General features: G+C 38.7%; 1 long non-coding RNA gene across 3 annotated transcripts in view; it reads left to right on the forward strand.

The window, feature by feature from the left end:
• Positions 1-8,291, forward strand: part of LOC113133872 (uncharacterized) — a 31,937-nt gene extending 23,646 nt beyond the window's left edge. For 2 of the 3 annotated variants that reach the window (XR_003296025.1, XR_003296027.1), the window contains exon 6: positions 5,690-6,959. This is a non-coding gene — a long non-coding RNA (uncharacterized LOC113133872). Of the gene's footprint in view, positions 1-5,689; positions 6,960-8,147 lie in introns of those variants that run through there. The other variant, XR_003296026.1, reaches the window with a different exon arrangement.
• Positions 8,292-8,530: the final 239 nt, after the last annotated feature.

An 8,530-nucleotide genomic window follows, 5' to 3' on the forward strand; every position in this document is an offset into this window, starting at 1 on the left:
ATGGTCACAAAGGAATTTCTTTTGTTGACTACAGAGGAGGACAAGGTTTTAAAGAGGGCTCGTTATCCTCAAACCAATATGATGTTTCAAAAATCAATACAGGGTTGTGAAACAGGCTAAAATGAAATAAGTGTGCAAGCTATCCGGGAAATAAGATTGGCAGACAGACAGAAACATGCCACCAGTCTCGGGGGACGTATACTCGCCAAGCGGTCTCTCAGCCAGAGAGATTGGGGTTAATGTCTCCTCTGCATTAGCACGCCAGGGCGGCCAGCTGACCTCAGATCCAGAAACACTAGATGAGCCCGCGTACACACAGATGAGAGGATGAACAATAGAAGTCTGAGAGAATGATGATCTAATTAATCAGTGATTGGAACAACTGCATGCTTCCTCTTTTGAATGCCACCCACCCCCACACACACACACACACACACACACGCGCGCGCGCACACACACACACACACACACACACACACACACACACACACACACACACACACACACACACACACACACACAGCATACTCTAGCCCCCACATCGCTCCCTCTTCATTACACCCCCACCTCTCCATCTCATTTCCAGGACTACTCATCATTAGGCTGCAAATATAAACACACAAACATAGTTTACAGATTCAGACAGATAGATATTTGGCCGCACGCAAGGGCCTGATGTCCTGACACAGCTCCAGTCTGAATAAAACCTCATTACCGCATTGACACGCCAGAAACAGACTCCTGCACTGCGTCACCACAGGTTGCTCGTTACTGCTTGACTTTCTCATCGCAGCTTGAACCTCTACAGCGGCAGACCAGGCTCTGTTAGCTCCCCCGTTCAATGTCGCTGCTTGTGACCTCCTGCTCTCATCATGACAGAGACACTGCAAAGCATTGGTTCATCAAGCGAATATGCCAACGTTTTACTTTTTGTGTTATATAGTATCTGGATGTGGCATTTGGCTATATTGCAGAAGACACAAACATAACACTGAGCAGGATAGGAGACAGGAGCTATGTTTATTGAGGTGAAAGCAAAAGTGTTACCACGGAGACGCAGGTGAAATTGTGAAACAGTTTTTGCTCTTAACCTCAACTTCGATGCCACTTACGTGAAACTCAAGAGACATGAAAAGCTGATTTTTGTGTTTGGGCGTCTATTGAGAAAGAGTGAGTCGAGCTCACAACGTTTTGCATCCATATTCAGTGAGTTCAGCCTATTCAAACTACTCAAGGCCAGACAGGACTTTTATAAAAGTAGTGTTTCATAAAGTATAAAGGAAATCGATATACTTAGAGGCTGTAAACAGCAAATGTCAGGCATTTGCTTAGCATCTGTAAATGTTTAACTGTTTCTACTTTATCTATCTTTTTCTCTTAAATAGGGTAGCCTTAACTATCATATCACACCTGCCTGAGTGATATATGCTGTAGTCTACATGATGACTATTTGCAGTGATTAATCGGCTGAATGTGTTTTCAAATCAGTTAAATCTGTAAAATATTTTGCTGTATTTACTGTTAGTAGATAGTTAAAACTGTCCAGAGGTACAGGAACATTATTTACATGTCAGTAGTGCTGCCAAAAAAATGTGCACACACACCAGAGCCACTCAGCACAAGGAAATAATAAGCTGGCTTCAGCAAAAAGTTACAAACTATTGAAATCTTTCATCATCGACCAGATTCACAACATTAAACAGCAGCAAAAATGATTCTACAACAGTCAAATAAATAATTAATGCAAGTCTCTGTTGCAGTCTCAGCCAACAGCACCCCCTTTCCCATGCCTATGAAACTGTCAGTATTGTTCTGATATTATTCCATATTCTTCCGATCCAGTTTGTTTGGCCCTGATATACTCCATTTCCTTTAATATTAGGAATTTGCTAATACTAATATTAGTTGATTGTAAGACATACACAATTTTTGTATGTCTTACAGTGTACCAGTTGTTTTTTGGTCCTTTTGCAATGTGCAATTTCAGTTTTTCTTTTCTTTTTTTTTTTTTTTTTGGAAGGCAACTTGCAGAAGCAGGTGTGACAAGCCTGAACATAACCCTCTGGCTCAAAGTGATTATGGTTTGCGAGTAACACTGTAGGAAGTGTGTAACATTGTCACAAGCAGGCTGACTGGCACCTTGTCAAATGCTCATTCACCCTCCCATCACCCTTCTCCAATGGGCTTCATGATTCATCATCTCTCAAGCGAAGGAGGTTAAACTATAAAGGGGCGTTTGTCTGTGCTAGAGCGGACTCTCCCTGAACAGCCTTTTCTGAGCCTGTGATGACTTTTTCATTTGACCTATAGCCAGCATTCCTGAAATGAGAAGCCATCAAAAAGCAATCTCCTAAAATAAAAATGGATTTCAATTGGCGGATGCCTATATTGATATGCAAAACATTTCAAAAAAAGCTTTCCAGTTAGATCACTTGGATACATTGGGAGCTGGTGGAAGCCATGTCACAATGCCCTGGATTGGTTTGATCTCTGTATGCCAGAATACAATTATGCTAATGGATATGGAGAAAGGAACATTTGAAAATGAGAAAAAATATTTATCTCACATTCGGTTTTGCTGAATATGTGTATCAAATAGATATTTTCATCCTGGATGCTTCAAACCTAGATCAATTATATTTATTTCCCATAAATGGCCCACAAGAAAGATCTTTGCAGCCTCAATTCCATAAAGCTGTTTTGCTGTAAAGAAGTGCTGGAAGTAGATATGATTTGAGTGTTACTCACTGTGGTCTGAGTAAGATGCTGTATCTTTTTCATTATAACAGATTTTAAGAAAAATAAGTTGTTTACTGGCTTGTCAGTATCTTGCTGATTAATAATTTGCTGATTAGCAGTCTGTTGTTCTATGAACTGATTAATTAGCTAATCAATGCAGGTCTAGCCGTCGTCGACAGGGGCAGTCGTGGCCTAATAGATGGGGACTTGTAACCCGAAAGTTGTGGGTTCGAATCTCAAGACTGGCAGGAATTGTTGGTGGGGCGGAGTGAATAGCCAGCGCTCTGTCCACCGTCAAAACCACGACTGAGGTGAGACCCTTGAGCAAGGCACCTGACCCACAGTTGCTCCCCGGGTGCGGCAGCAATGGCTGCCCACTGCTCCGGGTGTGTGTTCACTGCTGTGTGTGTGTTCACTGCTATGTGTGTGTTCACTGCTGTGTGTGCACTTTGGGATGGGTTAAATGCAGAGCACAAATTCCAAGTATGGGTCACCATACTTGGCCACACAAATCACACTTCACACTTTATAGCCGACCTCAAAGCTCTTAGAGTGAATGAAGTACTTTTGTTTTATTCTCAGATGTGACAGTGATGTTCTGTCCCTTCTGGGGGAATATTTTAGGAAATATCATTGCCCTACTTCTATTGCACTGATATCTTGTCATCCCTTCACCTGATCTCGTCTTTGCTCCCTCTTGGCTCTCCACTGGTATAATGACCTTCCCGCCTTCAGTCAGGATTTTCATTGTATCCTGAAAAATTAATCTAGTCAGGAAGAACTGTATAAAAACACTTTGCTTAGACCTTTGAAACTGTCACTGACAGACATTCCCAACTTTTGGACATTTTCAGAATCGCTTCATTAAAATTAATGATGAATGCATTAAAATAAGAGCTTTGAGATTTATTAGAAAATATTTTAACTTGATCTTTGTTGATTAGTTAATATTTGTAATGGAGTCTGTTTTTAAATGGCCTCAAACATATATTTGCCATTTGTTCTCCAGCGTATTGGGTAATTGGGTTAGTTGTCACCTAATAATTATTCTCAATTTATCTGCCTTTTTCCAATCCATTAATCAGTCCTCTATTCCAAAGGTCTCTTAAATATGAGAAAACATTGCAAAACATGAATCATAAGCTTTCATGCCCATAGTTACACCATCAAATGTCCTTTGTTTTTGATCAGCTGTCAAGTTTTTATAAAATATAAAACAGAGAAAAGCAGCACATCCTGTGATAAGCTGGAAATATTAAATATAGTAAATATTTGACATTCTTTCTTAAAATCACTGTATTATTAGATAGATATTTGGTGATGGGAATTATTTTCAATAGTTTTTTAACCAAAAATACTAAATATTTGCTGTTTCAAGCTTATCAGTTATGAGGATTGGCAGCTTTGTTTTCATGGATAAGCCTAAGTACTATAAACAAAATTTAGTATGAGTTCAATCATTTTATAAGAAAATACCTGTTATACTGAACTGCTCTTTAATGGTGTAGTGCTAATTTTAAGTAATTTATCAAATAAAATGATTTTTTTTTTTTGTAGGTTCTGATTTCTGCAGCTTTGCAATTGTAGATTTACAATCTTTATTATAAACTGAATAACGTTTTGTTGATTTTGCAGCTGCTGTTCAGATAAAGCACACAAGAGGCAACATCTACAAGTTTGGAGCTTGCTATGGGCATTTGTGCTGATTTTAAGATATTATATAGACAAAATGCACAATTAAAAAAAACATTCAAAAGGTTAATCATAATAAAAATGCAGTTGTGTCCATACACTAATGCTGCCTTGTGGATCAGGCATTACAACAGTGGACCATTACTTGTTAGCCGAAATGTCACATGTTCACTGTTCAGTTTTACAGTGATGTAAAGAGTCAATTGTGAATTCTAAAACTATTGGTCCCTTTTCAAATCTAAATGTTAGTTCTGAAAGTATAACATTGATTGTTTTACTGGCCTTTAAAGTTTCCAAAAGGTCAAAGGAATCCTGGTAAGCTGCTGCTACATGCATTAACAGCTCACATAGGTTTGAAGCTCACTGCATTGATGAGTTTCCCAGTCTTTTAAGGCTATTCTCATGTCCTGCACAAAGGCAGCAGTTAATACAGTTCAAAGCACAACACGTGGTTGTTCAAGTGTATTTTAAGATACAACATCAAGACAGAACATTCCTATTTGTTTTGTCCATTGTGAAGGAAACAATCACTTACCGAGTGAGTAAAGGGGGAAAAAACATGCAACAGTAATTTTCGTTTAATTTTCCTCCATGGGTAAAACCAGATGAAAACATTAAATGCTCTACTGTCATCAGAAGGTTTCATTTTCTCCTGAGCCTCGGATGAAATCTGCCTTATTGCGGCTACCCTCCTCCCCCACACTCAGCTTAATGAGAGAATATTTCCCCGGAGTGTGAAAGCAGATCCAGGCTGTACTTTTAGAAACTTTATTAAACCAACCTAACCAATTATTTTTGTGTTTGCCTTCCTTCTGACGACTGATGATCCATTCAATAAGGCTGGTAAATGTTAATGTAAAATGAATTTTCTGTTGAGTTAGTGATCAGTGATGTCTTTTCCGGTTGCCAGCAGTGATGCCAACAATAGCTTATCTTCCAGAGGGTTTTAGCTGTATGGGTTGTAGAAGTGTGAACAGGAGCTTGGAGTTGGAGCAATGACAACAGCAATACCTCTGACTCAGAGGGATTGCATTTTAATACAAAAGTCTGGCAAGACTCCAGCTGGCAAGACCCAGCTGGGGAAAAATCTTTTATTGAATTGCCCAGTTAGCCTGTGATCAAACACTTGGATGGAAGATTGCGTTCCTCAGCTGACATTTAGCGTAACGGAAGAAAATAGTAGAAAAAAATCAATGAGGCTTTAGAAAAGAGACAATGGCTGCAGGCTGATAAATGTCTTGTCAATCGCTGTTGCCAGGAACTTCAACATTCAGCTTGAAGAGATGTCCAAGATTCCCTTCCAAGTTGATTAGCTGCTATACAACACGTAAAGGAGTGAAGATGCAGGTTACAGACACACTGTGAATGTTTAATCACCACTAAGAAAATCACAAGCTGCAGTGAATCTGTGTGAGAAGTTGCTGTTATTTACCAAAAACTCACCTGTGAAGTAATATTCATGTTCAACTCCCCCAAGAAAATAGTTGGTTGGTTGGTGCTGGTGCAGACATTCACTGTGTGATGTCATTATTCACTTATTTCATCACTTCCTTTTTCTAAGTTTATTATCACTAAATGTATTAGGAAATTATCGTTGTTTTTCTGGTTGCCAGAAAATGCAACTAATAATGTTCTCAGTCATTTAATCTATGCAAAATGTGTAAATGGCATGTTTGTGCCATTCACAGCGATCTGTAATTAGCACATTTGTGAAGCTGTAACCAGATAATGTTTCCATTATTACCTAATTATTAAAATTCTTTGTGATAATAATAATTGAACAGTGATTGCAGCTTTAGTGCACCCCGGGCAGATCTGTGTTACTCCTTCCTTTTAAATGTGAATGAGCTACTTTAATGTCTCTGGAGTTCAAAGAAGAGTTGTAGCCTAGAACTGTTTTAATATAGTGACAAACTCTGACAAAGCAATGATTCGTTATGAAAGGGTTGCTTTTATTTTTGCTGGGCAAGGGGCTTGCTTCAAACTGTCATGATTCATACTTTCAGGAGACTTGCGTAAAGGAACTGGGCTAGAAAGGTTCATCTGAAGTTTTCACTGCTGTAGTTTTTATGCTTTTAAAAGGGTTGTGTATTCTCCTGAGCTCTAAACTGTACGAGAGGTGCTTTCTAGGGAGTAAAACTGCCTCTGGAAATTGTACATACAATTGAAAATACTTTAAAAATGCTCATTGAAAACAGCTGTGGCTTTCTCAGACCTGAACAAAGACTCAGGATAACTGTTTCATCTTTGTATAAATGGGCTGAGATGATGGCTCAGAACCTGTTCTGGTTTTAATACCAATCCTTTGTTTGCCTTTGGCAGTTCGGGCTGAACAGGATTCTGTAATAGCTACAGCATTTGTATAACAATAGAAAAGTCATGAAATTATTGTGGAGTGATAACTTCAGGCTCAGTATCTCTAGGAATTATGTTCATATTGGATGATCTGCACTTTATTATTTATAGCCAGTGCCAGCATTCAGTGCCACTGCAGACATTTCATGTTTGCCTTTTCATTAGCCGTGTCAATTTTTAAAATGGTTGCATTAAACATGTAAAATGTTCAAACTTAACGTATTTGGGGTTTTGCAGAATCGTCCAGGGTTTACGTTGTTGCCTCACAATTGGCTTTATATCTGCTGTTATTCCTACTATTCCATGTGCTGTGATGATGCTAAATAACTGTAGACTGCATGTTCTGCTGATTAACTGACTGACGATTAACCCCCCACAGTTCCATGGCTTTACCCCTGCCAATTATGTTGAATAAAAACATGGCTGACAGTGGAGCAGCACCCAATCTAAATAAAGTAAAACTCTACACTCCTGTAAAAATCATAGGTGTGTTATGCAAACGTGTGTAACTTTGATGATTAGAGGTGACATGTACTGACCTGCAGTGTTAACAGTAAGATATTACCCATGAGCTTAAATTTGTGCTCATTAGCCCACATTATGCACAGCACATTTACAGTATGTGTGTAACTACTCATAATAGTGGTCTGTAAGGCTTTTTGTGTGTTATTTATTAATGAATTGGCCATGAAGACTCTATAAAAGTATTTGTATATGAAGGCTTGTTGCTGTCACTCTGACGTTTAACCTTTTTTAGACATCTTTAGTACAAAATTGAAAGGAGGGGAGAGAGAAAAAGAAGCTGGCAACGGTCTCCAGCCGGATTCAGACAGGGGAGGTTGCAAATTAATGGGCAGTGTCTTAAACACAGAGTCCCCTGGTGGTGATTTGTGCTGTTTTTATTGGCTATTCTATCACTAACTTTCCAGAAATATTTGTTTCACTAGACTTTAAGATTCCAAAAGGTGACATTCATTAAGAGAAATTACACATAACTACATTAGCTACTTTGTCATCTGAAGGTCATGCTTGATTGTGTGTGTGTGTGTGTGTGTTAGGCATTCATGTCTGTAGATGATGTAATAATGCTAGCGTTTATCAGGCACAGGTTGGCCGTAAGAGCCTGATAAATCTGTTTGTGTAAAGGCTTGTTGCTCTGAGTTTGACTTGGTGTCTATTTGTATTTCAAATATCACCAGGAGCACCTTAATGGCTGTAAAAAATAAAGTCATACAAGCATAACATCAATAATGGAAAGCATGAATAAGCTAATTATCTTTATTTGTTGTTCTAAGCAGGAACAGGCTTAAGGGGACCCAGAGTGTTCTGTGTTTAAACTTGACATATTGTTCCAACCACAGTGACACCACACACTGACTGTAAAGCAAATCTCATTCAGTTGTAAAACAACATCCATCAAGCTGTCAGTGTTGAGAAGGTGCAGTAGCTCCAGTGGATCTAGGAGGCAGCTTTCAGCCATCACAACAACACACAGCAACATCAAAACCTGGTACTGCAGAGCAGACTTTTACATGTTTGTTTTATGTAAAACCTAAACCAAAGTTTTTGTCTCAGTTTGTGTAACTGCTCCTTTATTTAGCTCTGACTCTAATTTCTGTATTTCAGCCCAAATCCAAAAAGTAAAATGCTAAAAAAAAAAAGTTGTGACATCAAGAATGTGGACCACATTATGCTTCATAATAGCTTATATACTCTGGTAAACTGTAAACATGAAGAAATGCCT

Source organism: Mastacembelus armatus, chromosome 17, assembly GCF_900324485.2.
Source record: "Mastacembelus armatus chromosome 17, fMasArm1.2, whole genome shotgun sequence".
Lineage (NCBI taxonomy): Eukaryota > Metazoa > Chordata > Actinopteri > Synbranchiformes > Mastacembelidae > Mastacembelus > Mastacembelus armatus.